The following is a 26,622-nucleotide window of genomic DNA, read 5'->3' as shown; positions in this document are numbered from 1 at the left end:
TGTATATCAAATTCTGTCATAAATTTAATTGAATTCGCGTGGAAAATCGATGTATCAGTGTATAAATTTTGGCGTTCGTGCGGTGCAAACGAATAAATCAAAACGCGTAGACAGCGCTGCATTACTCGCAAATGTAACACAGCATCGTTCGATGAAATTGCTTTGTTTCAAAATGTTCTCGTTCTAATCGTACACGACAGTTACTTTATTTCCTTTAACTCTATGTTATCAACGTTCGTTCTTGCGTAAAGGAATCTACGATCGAAGGAGTCGCGATTAAGGGAAAAATTTCGAAACGAAAACGAAGCTGCAGGAAAATGACAACGTTGTTTGTTTCATATTATTTTGTCGAATTACGTGCGATCTATTTTGTCTCGTTGACATAAACATCGTGACATTTCACAGACTTGGTTTCGCGTTTCTATGAAGGTGCACCGTTGTAAAAAACGGAAAGAAAGATACTTTCCGGACAACCTAATGTATACATACGTTCGCGTAAGAAATAAACGACATTGTCGGTAGAGGGATTTTTTAGTTGCTTCAGTTCGAAACTTCTTTTTCCACTAACGCGTCTCTTTCCACTATTTTCTACGTACATATTACGTAGCGTAGAGACACCGCGGGCGAACTTTGAGGAGAGAACTTGTTGAAAAAAGAAAGTTGTCAAAATCGTTTTCTCACATAGTTCTTTAAAACGTTGTTTCCAAGTGTCTCGTTCGTGTCGCTAGTACAACGAACAAGACAGAAAATAAGAAATCGAGAGAAGGTAAAAGCTTTTGTTGTGCGTTTCTATTTGCTAAAATGGCTTCCATCTCTTCTTCCTCGGTTTAAGCAGCTTTCGACGCGTTTCTCGCAATTATTTTTTACATATTTTTCACGTCGGTTGACGCATCTTCGAGAAAGCGCAAACCGTTGAATTTCCAGCGATACATAGTGCTTTATCGATACTTGAAATAAGTTTCGCCGGTGCAACTTTTCGACATATTCAAATTACCCTAACATTCGTATCGACAGAGGTTTATCAAACAATATATCGTCCTTTCGTTATTAATTTCACCTAGCGAAGTACCGTGTAACGTATCGCGTCCAGAGTACGTGGAATTCTGAAGCTCCGAAACTACTCGGAAAATTGAACGGAATTTGATACATGCGTCTTGTATCTTTTGAACCGTCGGTTCGTCATTTGCATCGCAGAACAGCTATCGCATTTTACGTTTGCCTGGCACCGTCTTAAAGCGGAAAGAACCGACTGTAGATTTTTCAAAGATAATTTCTCCGAAAGCAAAAGTCGCGCAAGAAGAAAACCTTCGTTCCTATACTCTGCATAGAGACTTTGCTAAAGACACGATGGCACGACAATTCCGCCGTAAATACGTTATTTTATATTCGACTCGTCGTACGATGTAATCGAATAATACGAATTCTGCGTGGCTTTCGATGCTACGCAGTTTCTCCCTTTGTCGGACAACCAATTCGGATACGATTCCTATGAACGCAATTTTTCCCTCCTCGTTCGCTGCCTATCCACTCTCCATCTCGCTGCGCCGTTTTATTTAATACAAGCTAGGAAAATACCTCGGTAGGAAATGGAATCTCTTGATACGAAATGATACAGCGGATCGTGCTCTACCACCCGAACTTTCTTACCGGTTACAATAAACTAGGATTTGCGTAATCCCGAAGGCGTATCTCTATCGCGGCGTGCTACATGACGTCATACGGGATAGGTAAAGGTAAAAGGATCCCAGTTCTTTTCGCTGAAATACGAAACGCTTTATCCCCATCGCTGGTTCATTTCGTCTATATCACCTGTATCATCCATATGCCTATATATATCGGCAATACGTACATCGCGATACGATTGTAATATTCGGATAAATATGTCCGCAGTTATCCGATAGACAAGCGTATTTCGCATTCGACATCGATAAAACAAAGAAATTCTATTGGTCGCGCGTCGCTCGTCGTACGCGATTTGCAACGTTTATCCACGGCTAGTGGCTAGTGGCTAGTTTCCCACGTACTCGCTTAATGGAAACTACGCACCGCGTTAGGTACACAATTTTGTTTACGATGTTCCTATAGAAAATCGCTAGTTGGGTTTTCCTACGCTGGTCGTTCGGTATGCAGACGCCCAGCGGATATTTCACAAGTACATATTTTCGTCCAACGGATTTATATTTACTCGATGGGCGAATCTGATCGGGTAACATAAAATACGCGCACGATGGACAAGTAAGAGGACGCGAGCAGAACTGCCGGGGCAAAACAATTGGTCCGTCGATCAGACGAATCGTTAATTTCAGCATGCACGAAACACATCAAAGATAGGAAATTTACATTCTGTCGAGTAAAAAGGTCGCAATTTATTCCAACGAGAGTTATCGCTGCCGTATTTTTCGAAAGAGTAATACAGATAATATTTCAATGTAGCTGATGTTTTATGCGATCATCGTGGTAAGAACACCGCGTACGCGCACCACCACGTACGCGAAATCTAAAAAATATATGCTGAAACGAGGGAAACGCGGTCGCGGATACGATCGTTAGCGAATTCCTGTCGACGCGTGATAATTCCGCCCGACGATTTTAGACTCGTTTGTATTTGCTAATTAATAATTAAACACTGGATGAACGGAATCGCGCAAACGAGCTTCCGCTTTCGGGTAACATAACCCCGAGTCTTTTTTATACCGTGATAATTTTACGCAATATCGATTACCACGTGGAGAATATACTTCGAAATTGATGCAACAAACGGTTTGGAGTTCGCCTCTCTAACCTTCGTAATATACGTTTCAGTCGAGTCTAGTTTAGTCTAGTTGAAACAGCCAAAACGTTTCTATCTTTTTATTTTTCAACGAAATCTATAGATATTCCACGAGCGTACGATGTATCGTACGATACCGTGTGCGATATATGTGCGTACTATGTATTTTGTTTCCCGTGTCGTCTACGTTACGCGTATGTCGATTTAATCAAATGATGGGAATTAAGAGTTCTCGAAACATTTAAAACAGCAAATTGTACTCGTATTCGGTATACGCTTCGACCTACTCGTATAAGATACATACGTGGGAAATTCAGGAAACCACTCAGAAACCACTCGTCGGCCTCTTCACACGCCCATCTACATTGGCAACCTGCCAACGATATTTTCCAGAGAGAAGTTTCGCGTTTCGTTACAATAGTTGTAATAATTCCGAGCGATTTTACACTTACGATAAGGAATCCTTTTAATTTACTTACTGTCATTTCCCTAGCGAACATTCCCTGGGAAATTGTACACAGTGCTTTCAGTGCCGTCGAATGTTCCAACCTCTCACTAAATGCGCAACAATAGAATTCACGTTGTAAGACGTGGAAATTGTGAGACGTGAGATGTCGAAAGTACGGAACGAGCATCCGACAGGCAACATATAAAAATAAGCGAAACCGTCAAAGTTGTCGAAGTTTTCAGCGAAATCGATAAAATGGCCAGTTTAATCGACGGAATTGGAATATAAGTACGTTCGATAAGGGCAAACGACTTTTATTCGCGCCACGGGACGATCGAACGAAGGGCAATCGAGCCGGACCGATTACACAAACAATGATTCAAGACGTTCATTAACATAAAACCAAGATCGATACGGAACTCGTGGCGATGTTGGAAGATAGATTTCCATGTTGAAGTAACAGGAAGGCAATATGAAAAACCGTGGGACGAGGGTGTACGCTTGTAGAAGACGGTATTATATCGCGACCCCGTTTCATTTATTCCCTCTCTGAATAGTGAACAGCCACATGTATACGGACACGACACGTACGTGTGTCGCCTATATGCATATATTCTGTATTACGCATTGTCTTTTTCCAAGATAAACATTCAACTACCACACAGGCACGCGTCCCTGAATGTCACTCTGTTTCTTCGCGTGCGGCTTCGTTGAAATTTCTCGTTCCTATAAAGTATAAGGTGTGGCCAGTATTTTTTAGATATTTCGATAGTAGTTTTTCGGCATATTTTCAGATATTTCGATGCATCGAACAGAGTAACGACGAAACGTCGCTGTTCGATCGAATCGTTTCGTTTGCGTCAAAATGCGTTGTTCCAAGTTTCGTTACAGGCAGTCGAACAAGGAGGTTGTAAAAAATAATCTTTAATATTTTACGCGTCATCTGATCGACTAATGCTTGCAGAAAAGTTATTCCGTTTCAAAGGGCGTTCGAATACTTTCGCGAGTCACTGCATACGTAGCATGTTAATACCTGGTTGTCCGAAAAGTGTGTTCTTTTCACAGACCCGTCTTTCACAACGATGTATCTTTATACAAACATGGATCATACGTAATTCGATAAAATAATGTAAAACGGAAAATGAGCGTTCATCATTTCCTTATAAAACGAAAGAAACTTTTCGGACGACCTAATACGTATAAAATAGTCAGAAACGCGCGTTTCTATAAAGTTAGAGTGCAAATTGTTAGTGGAAATTCGTTAATTTTTATGTACGTTCTATTGTTGCGGCGTTTTATTGCGTTGGGTTGAAAACTAAGTGATTTTGTCAATACCAGCTAATGACAAAATCCGCAATCAGTTAGTCGTCAACCTAATATTTCGAGGTACGTATTCGTTCGAGCATATTCGATGCTCTCTCTCAAAAAATAAAAGGAAACAAGGAAGCGATCCTGCAAGGATTTCGCGAACCATATTAATGGAAAATCATAAATGGAACTGTTCATCTTGTGTCTTTTTCTTTGGTGAAAGTGGAAGTGGAATAAAACGCTCTAACCATAATATTTTTAAATATATACTTTGAGAGTTTTATTCGCAGAGTAATTCCATGGAGTTCGAAACTAAATTAGAGCATTTAATCGAGTTGTGATTTTTTAGAGTGATACCGGACGGCCGCGCGGCCGTAGTGGTTTGGTTGGGAATACTTCTGAAATCAATAATTCTGTTATCGCACCTCGGACTTTTCAACGGAAAACTTGAAACTTTAATTAATGAAGGGTAACGATTTTTAAAACGTCGCTGTTAAGCACAGTTATCTAGGTTGATTGGTTATTTTATATTACCGGTATAGTCATTTTCCTACAGGCGCATCGAGAGTTTGAAATTTACGAGCTCGTACTTTTAATAACAATTACTTTTAATAACAATTATTTTACGTGCAAAAGTTACCGGTTCGATATCGACCATTTTGTAGATCGCAGATAGTCCGAAGGCATAAAGCTTGCAGAAATCGCAAATAAATATCGTGTTTAAAATTATGTGTGTTTTTTTTTCTTTTTTTAAATAATCGTTTCATTCATGCAATGGAATTTCTCTATCGTCAGGCCATCGTCACGCAGAAACCACGTAATTTTCTCAGTTCTCTATCCACACTCGACGAAACTCTTATCGAAGAGTCGATGTAGGCTATACGTAAATCGAAATTCTCAAACGTCAAGATTTTTATGAGAAACGTTGATAACATATTTATGAAGGAAGAAAGGAAATTTACACGTCGTATCTTCGTTGATGTTCGGTTTACAAGATGAGCAAGGCCATTATACGTATTTCGTTTCACGAGCATCGAAATACACGTGGAACGTGGCTGCAGTAGAATCGAGATCGACTCTTAAGAAAATTTCATTTTTAAATTTCAAACTTAGCTCCGTTTCTTGGAATTTTTGCATCGTACTCGAGCAGGATTTTATGAGCGATTTTTACTTCAGTTTTTGAAACATTAATCTTCGTGAAGTCGCAGTAGAGAGCTTTATCTCAGATAGGTAGTTTCTCAAGCGTCTTGCTTTATATGAAAGAATCGTCTTTTTCTTCTGTTTTTTTTTTCTTTCTTTTTTCGTTTTTTTAATGTGAATTTGGAACCTATTCAAACTTTCCGCGTTCCACGTTGAAAGTGTCGTAATTAGATGTATGAAAAGATGTTATTCAACGTCCTCGACTTGAATACACGTAGCAACGCGACGTAAAAGGGGCAGAATAATGTTTTAAATACACGTGCAGGTGTTGCAACGGACGTTAGCATATCAGAATTAATCGAAACGGTAAATCTCTCGTTGAATCACGCCCGGCTATCGTTCGTGACTTATCGGGCGAGCAGCTCGTGACTCGTGGTACGTCCTATCGAGGACCGATTACGAACCGATTGCAAGTCGTCAAAAAGATGCATTACCCTCTCTCATCTAACAACCAAAACTTGCACTCTAGCACGGTTAACTTGGTAAAATGTCCACTTATTCGGCGCACAGGTACGTGTCTCTTGTAGCAAAAGACAAATCGAATAGTCCACGAATATTTTAATAAATGAAATTTTCTTACAATATATCAGGTTGTCCGAAAAGTGTCTTTCTTTTACAGACGCATCTTTATACAAACATGGAACCTAATCTATCAAACTTTGCGATCTTTATCTTGATAAAACAAAACGGATCACACGTAATTCGATAAAATAATGTAAAACGGAAAATGTTCCGCATTCATTATTTCCTTGTAAAACGAAAGAAACTTTTCGGACGACCTAATACGTTTATTGTATACGATAGAATTCCGCGCGATAGGCTATGTAGGGATTCAAGATATTTTAACAAATTACGCTTGAGAGCTTGCTCGGACAATGATTACTATAGCAACTAATATCGAAAAATATAGTACCGCGATGTAAAAAAATATTCGCGTGTCATCGAGGCACATCGAGGCACATCGACGTATACCGAGGTACATCAGTCACGGATATTGCACGCTTTTCACGCATGCACACAATCGTTGCTGACAGAAGGCACATACACGCATCCGTCAGGAAACGCATGCAAGAAACTGCATCCCCTGCGAGTGGTCCTATCTCTGCTTATGTACATATTCACGGAGAGGCCGAGCAGCTGACCTGGATACGTACGAAATGATACATTACCAGTTGTTGCCAACGTGTTATGAATTTTTAGTTTTTATCAGAACAAGCCGCGTGCATTGTTTTTAGCTAGTTTTAAACCGCTATTAAAACGCTATGGCGACAACCAGCATCGTTCGCTTCGTTCTCAGTCTCGGATCGTGTCGCTCCACGCGAAACAATTCTTACAGGCTGACGATTATCAAACAGACGATCAATTTGCTACGCTATTGGACTCGTATATAATATGTACAGTCAGCTTTCGTTCTTTTTTTTTTCTTTTTTTCTCAATCTTTGTACGCGACGCTCGCATAATCTGCAACGCTCTGTAACGTCTATCGCGATTCAAGTTTCAAGTCTATTTACCTTTCATCGTTACTCCTCGTCGAAGCGAACTCACTGCGATTCCTGCAATAGAAATACAAGCGCATGTTACACGTATTTACGTCGAATGTTACGTCGATAGGTTATACGATATAATTGAAGGGAAGAGAAGGGTAAGGGTATTATAATAAGCCCTTAATTTCTTTTACCGATATTGACATTCTCGTATTAATATGTCGATTGAAAGAAAAAAAGGAAAAAACTCGTTGAAAGAGAAATATAGATTCGATGTTAAAACGTTTATTTAATTTACGTATTTAAGTTACTATCTCCGATATGGAGAATGTTAAAACAGAGATTCGGGCGCAGTAACATTTGTTCTTAAATGTAGAAAAATATGTTACGGAAACTGCCTTTTAGTTTCAAGTCCCTGAGAAATCGAAGAATATTGGATTTCCTCGAACCGGTTAAACTTTCTTATCGAACAAGTTTTGCAAAGTCTGGCGCGGAAATTTGTTCTATGCAATCCAAGAATACGAATAAAAGTTTCATTTTATCTAATGGTGTCTTCAACTTTATAAATAAACAGGATCGAATAATAATTCTATTCGCTCGTAATATCTATACGAACGACGTGAAGCATCGTTCTTACGAAACTTGTTTATAATAGCAAGTTGCAGAGAGAAGAGTCGCGTAAGGGAATTCAGTTTCCTATCGTAATATTTAATTTTAATTTTCGTTTAATTTTAAGTGCTCCACCGTAGTACCGATTTTGTCGAGAGATACGCGAGCCAAGTAGCTGCGAAACGCGACTTGCAAACACCTGGCTTCGATTTAACCTCAGCAACTGACCCAAGTACGTCGGATAATAAGATATAAAAAAAAATACAGAACACGCGTATCTATAGATGGAACAGATGGCATATGTAAAAATTATTTCGTAAAATAAAGTCATTTTAGCAAAATTTCGCTTGATTAAGCGTCGCGTCGTTCCACTCTTATTCATATTGCACGCGTCATAAATCGGTGGGATATTATAAAATCAAAGCAATTAACTTGAAATTTTCAATAGCTTTCATCGAGATCTCAGTTATTTTTTAAATAAAAATATTTAACTTTAATGGCCATCTGTTATAATATCACGTGGGTAATATCGGGCCAATTCTATATCGATTCATCTCAATTTGAAAGCAAATTAAAAGCAATATTAAATAATAAATCTCATATTCGATATAAATAGTAGCTACAATGTACACAGTAGGTACGTTCAACTTTTTTAGGGCAACTGTTTTTGTTCGAGCAAATATTTAAAAGCAAGAAACAAAGTTAACGCGATAATTAGAAACGTAATTTTCACGTTCTTTGAACTGTAGGATGCGCGAAACGGTTTAACGAGTATGGCTATGCAACGTATGCAACAAATTAGGTAAAAAATTAATTAGCGTAACTTATTCTAGTTTATAGCTGAAAAAAAACCAATGCCATGCACGACGAATCAATGGACGTAAAAATACTCGTTCGATACATTTCAAACTTAGTCCTAATTGACTCTGTCTACTAACTCTGTATCCTTCTAGAAGACTTTACGAAGTCGTTTGGTATACTACTTTGATATACTAAAAATATGTGCTGTTAAATTTATCTTGATTCGAAGATACACCGTTTGGAGAATCCAACTATTCCGTAGGTAAAACTTCGAGGATCTGGTAAATAGCAAGAGTTCCGCTTTCACGATTACGCTGCATGTGGTTAAGCGTGAAAATATTCTTTTGGCTCGTACTACGTTGCTATTAGGCGCAGAACTCGGCTGTAACGGTCCAATCGTTAGCCAAATTTTTAACAACTCCTGCGAGTTCTATTGTAAATATATCTAATTGCGCATAAAAATTCTAGTTAAAAACACATTTAAACTTCCTCTGCTAAAGCCGAAACGGAATACGCTTTCAAATGGAAAACGAGGAAAATGAGAAACTAGAAACAAAGAATTCGATTCCAAGTGTATATACATAGATATATAATTGTTACGAACTAACAGCGTACGAAATTTACGACCATGTTACGTATACCACGTTAATTTAGTTTAAGTAGTCTAAGTCAACGGTAGCTGCTAATTCCAACGAAGGCAGCTCCGATGATCTTGCGTTTCAAAGAACATTCTCCTCGGCAACGTACACAAGACTCTAGCCGTTGCACGTTTCTTCCTAAAAAATTGTCAACGAAAGACTGTCGTCACGTAGAAACGTCTCAGAGGTTACTCAGAAGACTGTCGTTATCAACGCATGCGAAGATCAGGATCGTCGAAGCTGCCTTGCCTAAAGTCAACGTTCAGCCAACTGCGTATTTATAAATCCTAATTTGTAGACAATTTTCGAATCAAGCGAGACTTGTATATCGATTCAGCGAGACGAATCATCGGTTGGAATCGAAAATGCCAAACTAGTTGTAGAAAGAGCCGCGTATGGCATGTTCGAAGACATTACACTCGAGCGAAGAACAGCTTAATGACGACGGTTATAAATGGAGCAGGGAAACCAGGAATAGTATGGCAATCTGAATAACAAGAATCACGTATGGCGTGTCTAGTCGTCCAAGTATATACTCCGATACTTGCAGTTGCACGCTGTTTAAATGCCTCGATAACACAGGCTAAAGGGATATGCTTCGAACAGCAGATTTGCACGTGATTTCTGATCCCACCATACAGTCACGTCACGAACTGTCACTGTAACAGCAACTATTCTCACGCAGACATCCTGTTGACGGACCACCTCTGTAACTGCGTTATGCACACGTATACGGAATTCTGTTCGCCGGCGGACACCGATTGGCCGTGACAACTGTCACGTCAAAACATTTCTCTCGAAAATGCTCAACAATTTGTCACGATGACGCCGTGTTAACCCTTAACGACATATGTACTTCCAATCTATACACGCAAGATCCGACGAAACATTCCACCAATTCCAACGACAGAATACCCATCATCTTCGACACAACGAACATTTTCATACATCGATGATGTTCTATAGAGTAGGGGAAATTATACCGATAATCTGTTACATTTGCTTAAGACACGAATAAAATTGCCACGCGCCCGAGTTCAGATTGAAAAGGAGGATAAAGCATTCCCTGATGCGAAGCAACGTCGTATGATCCCTCGTAACCGTAAGGAATTCGAGTATAGCGGTTCTCTATCAAATTTTCATCCACGTTTGGTAGCGCCATGCCACCAAAATCTAATCGCTACTTTTGACGAGTATACTCGTCGCGTAAAAAAAAACAACGAAGCAGTCATTTCGTCGCAACTTAATGTCGCTTACTTTTTGAGACACACTTTAGGTGTCGCGCTTTTCAAAGAGGTCGCAGCAGCTAACTGGTTAATCGCGCTTTATTACTTTCCCGATCGATCGTACGTCTGGGAAGACGCAATTCGTATCTAGTTAACGTACGACGACATCATGCTACGAATTTTCTAAGGAATTTCGAACATTCCTTCTGACGTAATTGAACGGAACAATGCGATCGTTATATCTGAAATTTCCCATGTTTTTGCGGAAACGAGCTTTCTTTCAAAGTATCGCAAGGCAAACTTCGTTAGGTGACTGAAGGAGGAAGAATTTCCCGAAGAATCTCGGAGCAACGAGCCATCGTAATTCGTAATGCTCCGTGTCTAAGAAAAGAAGCTACACAAATATCGCCACTGGTTCCGTTCGTCTGTACATCTACGTAAATATCTATAACATACACACGTAGGTGTAAGGCAGCTGAGTCGGTCGATTCTACTCGCACACTTTGAAACGTCGGAGACGGCGTCACTGAATGAAAGAGGAACAAGGAGAGGGTAAAGAGGATGGCGCGAAGGAGGATGCCAACCGAGTACTACTCTGTTTGCTAATTACTCGGCGTCGGCACATTTGCATTCACGTTCGCGCCAGCCTCCGACTAGCAGCGTTAACCTTCTCATTAAACGTAATTGTTTGCAATAATTTGATGCCACCTGTCTCCCTCCTGCGACGACCAACCTTACGACCAACCAGCTCCTCCATCGAGTCTCGTCGCGCTCTCCTACCTTCTCGACTGTTGCGCCGCTTGCCACGCTCGTCTTCCAGCATTCAATGCTGTCACTCTTACGCACTTGATCGCGTTTTCGTGTTCGTGTACACGTACAAACGCCAGCGAACCACTCGCGTCGGTCTACCAGTCGTCTACTACTCGAACCGTGAATACGTTGATACGACCATGGTGCGCGCGCTCACGCACCTACACACGCGCGTTCCAAACCAGAGATTCCTGATTCCACTTGCTCCTGAAGGACGGAGAGCGTGTAGTCGTAGCCTGGATCTAGTTGCGAAGGGCTTTTGTTTCAACGACGACGTTCGTGGCATGTACACAAACGTACCGCGCACATGTAATAATAGCGACTTCACACGTACGTTCTTGGACACGACAATTACAGATGAGCCGATTAATTGGTGGAGTCCTCGTCGGATCGGCAGCTATAATAGAACCGAATTGCGGAGTAATAGGCACGTCATTTCTGAACTCTGTGTGCTGGAAATTTATTCGTTAACGCGGCTATCCGGAAATTTCTCGGCTTCGTCGTTGCTCGGTCGGGCTTTTCTTTCCAAACCGTGCTCCAACGACGCAACGTAATTGGCGTACCGCGGCAAACTGTTTGCGTGGCGATTTTGTTATTGGCGTTAGTCTTAGCGGTTGCTCCATTTGCATGAAAATTCCGCGACAAATTTCGATACTTGTTCAACCTGTTTGATGCTTCAATTACGAACTTACTTTATCTTATATATATATTACTCCGTCCTATTACCTTTCAACGTATCAACGTGTCGCACGACTAAATAATTTCCAGTTCTTCTCGTTTAGGATCACAGCGTACCGTTATTTGTCCTGCTCTCTGAATCGTTAGGTATTTCCTTAAATTCACATGGTTTTAAATACGGACGAGCGAATGATCGAGAACTGGGAAAATATTTTCCCGAATAAGTGCAATTCCACGGAGAATCCGTAGCAACGAATTTTCTAGCTTAGCGATATTTTCTCGTGCTGACACTCCCAATATCCATGTTCGTTTCTTCGCCTTCGGCGCAACTCTTCTCCAACTCCGCGTGTATCTTCAATGTTTGCCGTGCAAAGTGAGTACACCTTGTATCATTTCGCGACGCCACGCCGAGCCAATAAACATTCGCGAGCGATAAATCCTTCGCCCCGACTTCGTTCCAACGGATCGCAACAAACTTTGCCTTGTGACAAGACGCAACGAGAGGCCTTTCAAACTTTTATACTCGCTGTTCCTCCCTGCGTGTCGATACGATCCTTATCGGACATCGATCCGTCTTTCGTCTGTTCCTTCGAAATTTCCGAATAAAAACGATCCCAGATTTTTCATAGGAAAATGTTGCGATAATTATGCCACCGATTTCGACGACTTTCCAGCAAGTTGTAGAGCCCAACGCTTCAAACAATTTTTCTTGCGCTTACAACCTCCGCTCGGCTCTGCTTCCGGAGATATTTGCAAAAATATTTTTGACATTTTTGCTTCGATGCGCTTAGCTCTGGATCGGACACGTCTACGCCACGCTCGGGTCGCCATGAATTTATAATCTCGCGTCTCAATTTGCAAAGACGGGGAAAGAGCCAAGAGATTTTTAGCGACGTACAATATATCGTCTAACTCTAATCAGATACAGGTCACTAGATTTCGCTAGAAATTAAAGCGAAACTCGGCGCGAATTGACCGAGATCGGATGAAAACTTATTTAATCGTTAGCCAGCTTGATGAACCGCATTGGGATAGGCTCGGGTCAGATACGTTAATCCGACCGCCGCGAGGCGTCCGACCAACGTTTAATTATAGCACTGAAACTAATTAATCTAACTAAAAGTCGTCTCTCGGTTTCCTCGAACAGCTAAGACAATGCTCTCCAAGAGCCAAGCTACGCTGTGTTTCTTTCTCATCTCCCTGTGTTTAATCGAAACGCGTTATAGCAAACACATCGCTGACGGAGCTCAAATGTAGACGGCATCCGACGCGCATCGAAGCAAACACGTAAAAAATATTTTTGAAGGAAAGCTTAGGAAAACTAATTTAAAAGATACTCGAGAATCCTTCGAAGGTTCAGGTTTTCTTACGCTACGGAATACTTTACGTAAATCAGCCGAATTGACTGTGGCTTTAACGTGATCGGAGACGGATAACAATATTCTGCGGGCAAGCTTTGAGCGATTCCAACTTTTCACGATTATCACACTTGGATACATACTACGTACATATACATATAAAAATGTAAAACTTGAGGTAAATTAAGATAACTTAATTCGTGGATCACGCATGGCAGACTCGTCGTTCGTCGTTGCTTCGTCAGCCGGCGCAAGGGGCACACGCGTTCCGACGCAAACTCTGCGTCACGGGTCAGGGCGCGCGGCGTCGATCATTAGAAAGCTCTGCTGAGCGTGAGCCAACACCGAAACAAAGTATGCGCTTAGATGCGCCACCGAGCCGGGCGTCTCAACGCCGCACCGCAATTCGCTTACAGTTCCTGCTTCCATATCGATATTATCCGTGCTAAAGGGATCGTACGGAATACTATTAGAAGCTTGTTACATACTGTTTATTAGGTATAATTAGTTTCTGTTCTCGGCGAAAGCTGCTTCTCGCAGATTCGCTCGACTGAAACTACCATTGCTGGTATTTTACGTTCTATACATCGCATTTATTACACTGCGTAATTACTCTTGTTCTCGTTAAATTATTAGCGAGATACCGGTTCGAAAGAGATGACCCGATTTTGGACTATGGAAGTATTTTAGTAGAGCAGAATATTTTAGAGTACGGGACACGAAATGGCGAAGACAAGCTCCGTTACTCTTATTACAATATATCGGCTTGGCAACTAAGTGATTGCGGGTTTTGTCGATGCCATCTAATGACAATATACGCAATCACTTAGTTGCCAAGCCAATATATGCTACGAACGAAACTGGAAAATCTCCTCGAGTTGTCGATTTTCTCATTCCTCGATGATGGTATCTATAGAAAACGCTTATACAGCGGGCGTCATAATCCAATTACCTGCAAGGAATCGTCGTTATTCAAGTTGCCCTAGATAATTCTCCTTCGATATTCTGGTATGGAATAAGACACCGTATCGGACATACGTTTACGACAGCAGCGGCCTTGATAACATCATCGACAAGAAGATATCAGCTTGCAATTAAAAGTGGTTTTAATCCGTTCTTCTCGAACGTCTTGTATACTTTTAATGCACACACGCCATACGTTACACTTTGCGTAAGGCAAAGTTTTACGAGTTTGTACATTTGCGAAAACGTAGCGCGGAATCTTTAACCGTCGAATTCGACAAACTTTAACGAACTGCGGTAAAATTTCTAACGACGCTAGAATTACCGTCGAAATTACGCAAGGCCACGAGCCCCTGTGCTCGTTAAACACCAAGTCCCAACCTTAATTTCTTTTTAGTTATGGTAGCGTTGCGTACACGATGGTAATTCTACGAGCGGGGTTGGCGTATACGCGAAGCTTGAAATTCTGAATATCTGGCCGATTCGCTGGCTCGTGTTTAGAAGAATTAATTATAGAACGTGATATTTGAAGTTATCGCTTAATTCTCGCAACATACCTTACAGCAGATAAACGCGTATTAGAATTCAGATACTCGGCGTAAACGATTTACGATCGAGAGAACCGAGGAAAAAGATACGGGGAATGTATAACAGTTAACTATGAACCGCGTAACGAGTTTAGGCAGATTTTGCCGACCGAGCGTGTAAAATTACGATAAGAAATTTACAGGAAGAAAGTAGGGGAAAAACGTCGGAATCGTGGCAACCGCTACTCTAGACGAGCCGATAAAAGCATATAAACGCGTAACGTTAAACCGTAAAAAGCGAAGCAAATGATGGAAAAACGGTGTATCGAATCGCTAATTGCAAGATCGATATCAAATATTTCCGATAGCATGGCCAATTTCCAGCCAGCTACGGAATTTTTACATCTGTTTCTCGCACAGACGCATTAACGGTACATTAGCGCGATAAAAAGCCATTTGCGCTAACAGCCAAGCGGATAGAAGCTCGTCGTCGTGATTTCTCTACGGCTCCGAGCCATAGCTAGCGACTATGGACCGCGATTCGTTTCAACGAATCGGCGATAATACACCGGCACAGCCTTAATGTAGACATTACCGGCTCGATTGCGACCCGATCGCAAGAATCCAGGTCGTCGTTTCTGACGCTTATTTAACGCAATATTTCGCCGGCAACAATATTCAGGAGCGGCGGTGAACCGTCTCGCCAGATAAAGGCGAAGAGAAAAGCAAGCGGAGACGAAATAAGGGCAGAGGGAAAAAGAAGAAGGGAATTGGCGCTTCGCGCAACTCTGCTATCCGGGCAACACTCGTATAAGACCACAGCTAAGCAGCTTATCTGTTGATGATGCACTGTATTTTCCGCCCACCGTACACTGCCGCTGCTAGACACCGCAGCGCCGGAGTGTTCCCGCTTGATAGCGTGTCGTTTTCTACCGCACATAACCCGCCCTTTATTCTCGCTTCCTCCTTACCAGTCCTTACACAGTCCCCTTGGCTACGTTTTCCCTCCGACGCAACCACCAGCTTTGCTATCGCCACTACACGCCGACGCGCCACGTCCCTGTGTTTTCTATCGGTCGCCAAACTATCGTTCTCCTTGCCTCGCTACCTTCTTCTCGGAACCGCCAATTTCCGTCCGGACCAGTCACCTTGTCAATGCCAGCGCGACGCGGTCCTCGCGTCCAACGCGCTCCGACCGATTCGTACGGTCTTCGTTGCGCTATAACTTCGACAACGTATTCGAAATTAGCGTGTCTGCCCGTTTGGGAAATACATACGTTGAAAGTTGACTCTCCGCGAAGCGAGCTCTCTGGAAGCGAGCAAATAACGGGCTTTGCGGGAACTTAGGCGAGCGAAATACGTAGATACATCGTGTCACGGTATACGGCCAAAAGATCCTGACCTTTCGAAAGGGAAGAGGCAAAAGGCAGAAGGAGGGTGCAGCGGTGCTTATCGTTTGCTTTCAACGATCGATACTTGGAAAACTGATTTTTCTCTCGTAGCAATTAATAGTTTGACGATATTCCAATTATCATTGTCAATTTATAGCCACGAGGATTTATGACAACGACTGACGTTGTAATTTACATATTTTTCGCACGGTAAATGTCAACCTGAGGATTTAGCGGCATTAGTTATTCGCTTAGAACCACGCTAATATTATACTAAACGCTAGTTTATGGTAAAAGTAGTTACGTATACAGCGGCCATCGATCAAGCGCGTATGTACACGAAAAAATTCTGCTGGGAATAAAATGAAAGGTGCGATATTACACGTTCGAAGAGGAAAGAACGTGTGCGTTATATAAATTCGTAAGAATTACAGACTTTCGCTCGTTAATCGTGGCTAAACAACATCCCACAAGCGTTATCGCGATAATTTTGGTTAGAAAGAGTTTTATTCGCGTTAATGCTACTTTAATCGCTCGATAAAACACCACTGTTATACTTTCTTTCCTATGATATTAAGGATGATCCATAGCCAATAAATAATGACAAATTGTTATTACGTGACGGCGTATACTACGGGTATTTTCCGAATTAATCTCATCGTCGATCGTAATAAGATCGTAAGAACGATCGTTGTAATCGGTTACAGACGGCCAGCGTCTCCTTCAAAATCGCTATAATTATTTTTCCAGCAACTCTGACGCTCCTCCGATCGGCAACGTTTTAATCGACGCTAATCTCGTGACTGCACCCCTTTAAGCTCGAATCCTCCCCAGCTTTTTCCAGCGTGAAGAAGGTTTCAATTGTTCGACTGAAACTCTACTTTGACATTCAGCGACTCAGACTCGTATATTGACCGCAATCTTACCTCTCGAAAGAGACGATAAAAAAAGGAAAAGAAAAAAGCTGAAGGAAACTTTGCAATCGCGATAGAAGTCGTTCGCAACACAAGTATACTCGGTCGGTCGCTGCTTTCCTTCTACGAGACGTCTGAAAGCGTCACGGAAGATTCTTTAGGGCACCTAGCCTCGAATCCCAACAGATTACACAGTCTACGATGTCTCCCTTCCAACTCGTAAACGGTATTCGCGGCAGCAGCCTTCTTCGACGGACAAGCCCAGGTAAAATCATTTTTATCGCTTTATATTTTGATACTCGTCGACAATGTGCTACTCGTGGCCAGTTTCGGTGAGCGTTTCGAAAGCTGCACCGTATCCCTGGCGAATTGTTCGGTCGATTCCATGCGAGTAACCAAGTAGTCGAATTTACGTTACGTGGCTGCGCGTTTTTGAAAACTACCGCCCGGGCAAACTAGAAAGGAAGATTCTCATCGAAGCGCAGTTGCTATTCTATTCGCTTGGCAACCAAGTGGATGCGGATTGTGTCATTAGGTGATACTCACAGAATCGTTTAACGTTAGAACCACGCCAGTCAAATTGACTGGTTTTACAATTTTCTAAATGTATTAACCCTCGTTTAGAAATCATGGTCCCAGATGGATTAATAATTCCAAAAATGTACTACACAACATGAAGTTGCTTCTGTAAGAAAGTAATAAATCAATAAACATAAAAATATTCTATTATTACGTATTTTTTAAAGATCAGTCATTTTGACTGGTTTTGGCAAAAATAGCTTCGTGTTAACTATCGGTAGTTCTAGCGTTAATTCCAGTAATTCGATTAAAAGCAATCCTATGTTACACGTACTATCTATTCAAATATCTATTATAGTATTCAAACTAGGATAATCTATTATAGTATTCAAATTTTCAAATTTCCAAATCTGAATTTTCAAATTTTCAAATTTGAATTTTCAAATTTTCAAATTTGAATTTTCAAATTTTCAAATTTTCAAATTTGAATTTTCAAATTTTCAAATTTTCAAATTTTCAAATTTGAATTTTCAAATTTGAATTTTCAAATTTGAATTTTCAAATTTTCAAATTTTCAAATTTGAATTTTCAAATTTTAAATTTTCAAATTTGAATTTTCAAATTTGAATTTTCAAATTTTCAAATTTTCAAATTTGAATTTTCAAAAATTCAAATTTTCAAATTTGTTACTATTATTGTTTCTATTATTGTTAGGATACTATACGTATCCTCGTGTTCGTCGTTATTTATTACTGCGTTTTCGATCTACGATATTCTCAAAGTATGGAACTGGGAAGAAAACAGGTACTAAACTCATTCGTCGAATGACACTGACAGACGAAAAGACCCAGACAAATACGTAATCTTACTGATGTATTATGTTACAAACACATGGAGGAGCGTACAAAGCCGTCTGTCCGACAAAAGGAATCCTTCAGAAAGGGGAACCGAGGAAGAAAACTTGGAGGAAGCTGGCTGTCTCGCGTCCAAGTCGCTACGGGCTTTCAATCGACATTGATAGATAGGAAAAAATATTTGACATTAGAAAGAATCCTTTGGAAACTGATTTCTCATGCTGCATATGCGGTTGCCGCGAGTCGTTCTGGCTCGGTTCTAAGCTAAATAATTCTATACTATGTTCTCCGCTAGATTTGGTAATTTCATTCGAATTGTCGCGTATCCAAAGCGCTGTCACTGGTCGCTAACATCGAGCTGAAAAGACACATGTACAACGCGACGCAACGTGTCGTTGTACGACACGGACATTTCCGAAATAGAAGAAACGTGTGAATTTACGACCGGCAAATATCATTACCATTAGCAGTTGCATCGATTTCCATGGAATATATTTTGTACCAAATGCCAACCACGATAAAATCCTATTTTTACCTCTGAAAGTTGATTTTAACGCTCGTTGACTTTTCATCGGTGAACGTCGACTGACCGAGTTCTAAAAAATTCACACCAACGACACGAGTGATCTTTGTCCGATTTTATCGAACGTTACTTACTTAGGTACATATGTATATGATAAAAAGAAAGTTGGAAGGTTTTTAAATAATTATTCAATCGATTTATAGCCTTGATATCGACAAAGCGACAAAGTTTCTAGCTATTATCAGAACGTAGGTGGAGATACCGTTTGAGACGACAGAGTTTACGACAAGTACGCTCAGTCTTTGTTATTTCTAAGATCTTGAGTAACGATAGACGGCATTTCCTTCGTCAACCACTGTGGCCAAGATTCAGGCCGAGAATCGAGCCAAGCGTTAAGCCAAGAAATTATTTTGTGGCCGTGGAAACTTCTTCCAGTCACAGTGGATTACCACGTACCACGTATATACATACTCGCTTCTGCACTCTCGATATCAATAGAGGCGTCATGAACCCGGAACATGACCCGGGATTTCCCATTGATCTACAGCCGCTGTTCGCTAACGTTCCAGCCCTCTGATAGGCTAAGCGATTCCAGGCTTTGGAAACCTGTCCAAGAGAGCGAATAGTCGCTCATCCGTCATATTTTAACGGATAAAGATTAGAATTAGGATTAAAATTAGAAGAAGAGCGACGAGACTCGATAGACGATTGACTCGCCATGTTTCCAACTGTCGTTTTTGATCGTGGGTATATCGTAACGACGAATGTGAATTTTCGACGGTAGATCGTCTCGAGGATGAAAATTACTAAATTTTGGTATCGATTTGCAGCTTATTCGCGAATATACGTACATCTTGCGATGGCGCTGATAAATTTCGAGTAAGCGACGACGATTAACGGGCGATTCGTAACGATTTTTCGCGAGGCAAGGGACGCAGAATGCAACGAGATCGAGTAGAGCGTCGCGTCGGCTGACGTGGTGGCTCGTGCAACGGGATAAAATGATGCGATTCCGGTATATGTTATGTACACAGATATACAGGACGCGAGGACAGGGGAGAGAAGAGAAGCGTAGCGTTGCGTGTTAACGAATAAAGAATGGCATGTTGCACCAGCTGCATCGGATGGGACGCGGTGCACTGCAAAACGACATGCAACCGACAACGTGTCGGCAGGAGCAAAAAAGAGGTCGTAGGCAAAAGGACAAAAGTGAAGAGCCAAGTCAGCTCCTGGGGCCACCGGCTATCTATAGATGAGATAATTGCGCTCAAACCTTTTAATAGGAGAACCGAGAAAATTTCAACTGGTACGGCTGGTTTGTGGAACTGTGCACGGAACGCTGAGTTTTCCAATGAATCCTACCCCTGTGCTTTTATACGCAGAATTCGCAATTCCATTGAATTTCATCGTAAAAAAGAATCCGACATTTCATTTAAAAAAGAAGTTAGTCATTAGTCCGCAAATCTTCTTTATTCTTTCACCGTCTGTAAGGAAACTGACGTTGCTGAAACACGCCGATAACTTCCAAGCACCTTGAGCGCGGGAATTTTTAGTACCTAGAAAATGAAGGAACATCAACAACCAGGTTTTCAACGCGGATAAATAGCTGAAACTTTAGGCTGTTAAATTCGCGATAGCGTAAATAGTTGCTCATGCACGAAGTTACAGCATTTACAGTTGTATCGACGATAGCTCGGTAATAAAAATTGCGCGCTTTAAATTTAAATCAGTATCGTTCCGTATAAAGGAGAAACATCATCGCAAATCGCGTAATTCGCGAGCCACTGGTTACACGTAGCATCGTATTAACTACAAATCGTTAAATACAGATGAGAACAAATCTTCGCTAGGAATTTCTTTATCTCGGTCGTAGCAACGAATCGGATCTATAAGGAAATTAGAAATTTCACGAAAATAAAGAAACTTAGTACGGAGAGAAACGCTACTAGCTAACAACTCCCTTACGACGATGCGAACACCCTGTACGCTTGTTCGATACAAAGATATAGACGCACACACCAACACCATTTGCCGGTATTTTCTACTTTATGCACATTTACACGTTCCTAAACGTTCCGTTGCTTTGAATCGCACGTATGTCATTGGAGTGTAAAAAATTGGATCGGTTATAAACGTCAGAACGCATCCACATGCAGTAAAACCTGGAAAGCCGGAATAAAAGCTGTCAACGATCCCATCGATCTGCCGCCAATTTCCCCGTTTCTCCGTTTCCCGTGCCATTCGCATACGTAGACCAGACCAATTCATTGTACGGCCTGCGGCATCGGTCTGCGAAAGAAAACGCGTTCGCTCCCCCAGTGTGAAACTCTCGACTGACTGTTTATCCGGTTCATTTATCTGCCAGTTGGAGCACAGGTCGCGTTACATTCTTCGCAATGGCCGCTTTCGATAGAAACGAAGCACGCTGCGGTTGGTAAACGCGAACGATGCGACGTCGTAACTGGAAAGCGACAAATTCACCATGAGGTTAATAAACAACGCGTTGGTATAGAGAAGGCGGAAGAGAAAGTATATGGACGCGATACAGACAGAATTAAACGGAAAAACAGCAAAGGAAAAAGGAGAAAACCGGCGGTGGATAAAGAGGCGAGTAAAAAGCGCGCTCCCGTCTCATTTCGCGTACAGCGCGAGAACATCAAAAGCAGCCGTCGAAATTGTCTGGAATGAAAGTGGGTTGCGGGTTGAACGGTCGAAAAAAAAGCAAAGAGCTGGACTGGCACGCGCTATCGTTCCAGGACGATCGATGCGAGCCGCCAAAAGAGCGAACATGTTGGGAAATCGAGACGTGTCGCGCAGCTGATTGTGAGTCGGCTGCACACTGGCGGCTGCTGGGATCGGGTCATCGCTCGTTACCATTACACCGCGCTGGCCGCGATACCATTCGTTTCGTCTCGCGTATTTCACCTGGACAAAGGGAGTATCGCGTATCGATCCAACGTCTCGTGTTTCCGTCGATTAAATTCCCCCGTCTTCGACGATGCTGGAAAATCGACTTGCCGAGAAAAATCTACGAAACGTTTCCATATTCCTGAAAACTGAAAACGATTTATTTTTTCGCTATCGCATCGTATCGTCGACGATAAGTCACTTAGCGGTAAACATCGTCGAACGTTCGATCTCTAAGAGAAGACGACGAAACGCTGCAAGTCCAAAAGCGAACCGAATTCGCAATATCGTGGATAAATCGCGTGTAAACCAAAATCAAACCAGACGTAATTCCCATCTAGCATCGATTGAGCGTACAATCCAGTCGATATGAAAAAAAAACTGGATTAATACCGAACGATTTCAATTGGTACAATGTAGGAGTAACAAGCTTCGACTAATAGCAGAGGAGAAATCAATTTGCAATTGTAATTCCTTGGTGTTGCGCGACATTTTCAAGCGCACATCGCCGGTGTTACACCCTTTTCGTTTCGCATACTTTAGGAAATAGGGTCATGCACGCTACCCGCTAATTAACGAAGATTTCCGTGCGTAATTATTTTTCGAAGTAAATAAATAGCAATCGTGCTCGTAAAGGTTTCGGAGCTAAACACCGCGATATTGGAAAAACGAGTTTAACCGCATTAACCGCACGTGTTACGATTTTAGCAAAAATTCATTCTTTTGAACGACAGACCCGCGTATTACGCGTTGTAGTTCTTAACTAACAAGTGGAACAAATAATCCAACATGGAACTTTATCCTTCGTATTCCGAGAATACTCGATGCCAAATGTCAAATCGTTGACATCGAATTTTTCAGATACGTTCATCTACCGATCCTTCTTCTTGTATTCCTTACTCTTCCTTGTTTCCTCTTCCATGAACGATACGATCCTGTATCCATAGCCGTGTAACAGGTTACGCGGATAGAAAAATTACAAAATCGATTGAAAATATTTTCCACGAAATTGCGTTTCGATGTTTAACTATAAATTCCTACGAACCTATATCGCGCAATATTTTCCGCTTGCAATTGCCGTGTAGTAAAAATTCAGCGGATCTATCGACCGAGTCGATCGATCATTGTCACGCATCAAAAACAATGGAACGAGACCGATATGAAGGCGGTTGGTCGGCGTAAATTGTAAACCCATTCATAGCCGGACGATCACTTTATTCCCGACGCTCTCGATGAAACGTTCTTTCTGGAATTGGCACGCCGCGCCGACCCGAGCCGAGTCGAGTCGCGCTACGCCAGTCCCCACAGTTCTATTTGCGAGTAAGTCTGATTAATCGGAACAAGGGTAAACACGACACGATTGCCATTAACACGCGTATACGTTTGATCCGTTTACGGGTCTCTCGCGCCTCCAGGCACTAGCTTTGCTACGTAAACACATTTACGTGGCTCGCTGTGAAAGGTTAATGATAATGTAAGTTCGCATGCGATAACCGCAAACCCAACGCGTTCTACGTCTAAAAACGTCGCCCGGTGAACCGGGTTACCTGCGTTTCTACCTTCGACAGAGACGCAAAGGTTGGCCCGTTTCGGAAAATTGCATTACGAAACACCGTTAAATTGTACGTCCATCGGTCTGCTTCGGTTTCTTTAATCCGCGTATTCAAACAACGAAACTACGACATTGTGTTAACAGCAGTTTCATCCAAGTTCATCGACCCCTTAACCTCGTACAGACACATACTTTGAGTTACAGGTTACAGGTATTGAATTCAATGAATCGGTTGATTAGGTTGCGCAAAGAAAGGATGGAGAGGGAGATGGAAGGGAGCAAGACTTCCTAACTAACGTATTTAACCAACTTGGTAACGTAACTTCGTAACTTGGCAACGTATTTAAGGCGAGAATTTACGAGAATTACTACATATATTCGTGTAAATCTTGCTGGTGGCGAGAGAGCTGTGTACGTTATAGTTTCCTAGTAAACCGCTATCATTTATATCGCTCGGATTTTATCATAAATTCTTTCGATTCGTTCAAAACCACTTTATTATACGGTACCCTTATTTCTGAAATGTAAACGTAACTTACGTATACCCTAGGCTCCTGCAATGCGTTCTAATTCCTAGTGGACAGCGGATATTTCCACGAATGTATACAATTTAGATACAAATTTACTCGGTGTTACGTGGTATTTCGCTTAACCGGAAACGGTGGAATATCTCACGAGGGATTAAAGTTATTAAAAAGTATTTTAACGAAAATTGTTTGGTTCGAACGAAGACATGCGAAGACATCGCATAGAGCAGATCATTTTTTCTTTTTCTTTTTCTTTTCTGGATACGGTAGTGAGAAGATTTCGAGAAGATTTTAAGATCAATTTCGTTTTTTAAATGGAATATATCTTTTAACACATTAGTCGAAGCATCTCTTATATTATAAAAAAGTATCAACCGATTAACTTTGATTTATCAAATTTAACGTGTCTTTCCTCGTCTTTGATACGTTGAATTCGACAAATCGAAATTAAAACATCTACTAAACTAATAGTTTCTCGACACGAATGATACCTTTTTATAGGGAACGCGCCGATCGATGTATTAAAAGATATTCCATTAAAAAAGAAAAGCGAATTTGATCTTAAAATCTATCTCGCCACTCGACCCGCAAAGCAATAATTTAATCCTTTGTGAGATATTTTATAGTTCCAGTTAAACTAGAGACTTTTTTATGTATACACAAGATCATAAAAATGTTTTGCAAGATCGTAAAAACTCGTGCATTTCTTGTGCGATACGTATATATGTTTATACTCGATATCTCGTTACAATTTACGTAAAAGGTTTATTTAACTCGTCAAATTGATTGTTTATCGGTAAATTCCTATTAGGCACTACTCTTGTTACAGCATTCGTATCAATAATTATACAGCGAATACCAGCTATAAACCACGTCAAACTATAAACCACATATTTCCAATTTTGAATGGTTGGTTGAACGTCAGATGTTGCAGATTGCGTTTCGAATCCGGATGGTCGAGTTTGATTAAAACTACGCTATTATCTATAAATTGATAACCTGAATCGCGCATATCGTATTATGTATTACAACGAATCTTGTCTTTAACGCCTGAATTCTTTAACACAATGCTGTGTCCCTAATTCTCCTATTTACGTATAACTATGCACGTACGGTTTACGTGTATCTGGATAATATTATCGTTTCCCCTTCCCCTCTTTTTTTTCTTCTTTTTTAACATATTCCTCGACTCTCGAATTTCATCCAACCGTGCAATATGAACGAACATTTTGCAAGGATGCATGCACGTGAAGCTGCAATTCATTTCAGTCAGATAAAATCATTTTAACATAAAGCCCATGACACAGAATTTATTAAAATTTGGTTGAAAGCTCATGGCGCATAATTTTGTAAACATTGTATTTCACGGTAATCGAAGCATAATATAACTTACATCCAAAAATATCCCAAGTTTTCAATTGAAGTCGCGCTAAATGAATTTTACAATTCCCATATGCGACTTTGCTAAAACTCATAAATATTAGAGAGAGACAGAGAGAGACATAATTGAAACATCGTAACGTTTCAAGTACTGCGAAATATAAGACATTAAATATTTAGAATCGTTAATACGTTAAATCTAATATACGCCTTTATCGAAACATTCGTAGCGAAAGAAATTACGTCACGATATAGTCTTCGAATTTTGAATAAAAAATCAAAATCGAATAAAACTTTTACCGCTTACGCTGTTCAAACACGAACAAACCTTTTAGCCAAAGAGAATTCCAATTGCTTCTACCAAATGAATCTACGAACTTTCGTATTTGCTTCATCTTTTCAGAACGATTCGTGCGCTTTGCTGTGTATATCAAAGGAATGTTGATAAGAAAAAAAGATTTCGAGATCGCAAGTCAAATACATATATTCCTACATGTATAAACTAATTGAATGCAAACTCGAGAGATACTACGTTCCGTATCTGCAGACGAATAAGGCCGAGCGAATGACTAATTTACGCGTAGTTAATCCGGACACTGGAGGCAACGATAGAGGAGATTGACTCGAGAAATATGTGCGCGTTATTAGTCTGAGAGACGAGAATCGCATATCGTTTACGGTATTACCACGTTCATTTCCCATTCAATTGCCATACCTTATCCAGGAAACATTTTCATGATGCGATGGTCAGCGTTGCTCGCTTCGGTCGTTTCTTCCCTTAATTTCCCGTGTGCACGGAAATCCAGGTGAACGTGCAACGATAAATCACTTCTCCAAAATCTTGTACGCTAGGCGACGATTAAGTAGCCGAATGGAGTCGCGGAGATTTATTACTTGGAAGAAAGTTGAACGCGTATAGACGATATTCATAAAATATCGAGCCGAGCGAAGAAAGTACGACGCGCGCCAGACAAGTTGCTCGTGCGAAAGTTCGCAACGTACTGGTGCTGTTTCCGTTGGAAATTTCCAACGTTCGACTTTCAATGTCGTCTGTTTTCGACGCTTCTATCGGAAATAACAACAACGTTATGCCGCAAGGGCAAGATTAGTCGGCACGCGTTGTGATAAGAACGAGGAACGCGGCCCTTCGCTCGCTGATTCGACAGTTCTTGGAATTAAAGGTTCGGTTCGACGCGAAATTACGCGCATTTCGTCGCGTCATTTGATAACCGTTT

At 41.2% G+C, this 26,622-nt stretch overlaps 1 protein-coding gene and 1 long non-coding RNA gene across 4 annotated transcripts in view; both read right to left on the bottom strand.

Moving 5' to 3' along the window:
- The window catches only part of LOC126924718 (uncharacterized), a 242,865-nt gene extending 216,772 nt beyond the window's left edge, over window positions 1–26,093 (bottom strand). Inside the window, exon 1 of the long non-coding RNA XR_007713628.1 lies at window positions 20,261–26,093. This is a non-coding gene — a long non-coding RNA (uncharacterized LOC126924718). The remainder of the gene's footprint in view (window positions 1–20,260) is intronic.
- Window positions 1–26,622, bottom strand: part of LOC126924698 (basement membrane-specific heparan sulfate proteoglycan core protein-like) — a 261,267-nt gene that overhangs the window by 195,034 nt on the left and 39,611 nt on the right. Inside the window, exons 1-2 of one of the 3 annotated variants that reach the window (XM_050739477.1) lie at window positions 26,103–26,395; window positions 7,238–7,279 (exon numbers count right to left, since the gene is read on the bottom strand). The exons of 1 other annotated variant lie outside the window; for it this stretch is intronic. The gene's annotated coding sequence lies outside the window, so the exon portion shown is untranslated. Of the gene's footprint in view, window positions 1–7,237; window positions 7,280–26,102; window positions 26,396–26,622 lie in introns of those variants that run through there. One more of the 3 variants, XM_050739474.1, reaches the window with a different exon arrangement.

Source organism: Bombus affinis, chromosome 15, assembly GCF_024516045.1.
Source record: "Bombus affinis isolate iyBomAffi1 chromosome 15, iyBomAffi1.2, whole genome shotgun sequence".
NCBI lineage: Eukaryota > Metazoa > Arthropoda > Insecta > Hymenoptera > Apidae > Bombus > Bombus affinis.
This window is presented reverse-complemented; position numbering and strand designations above follow the sequence as displayed.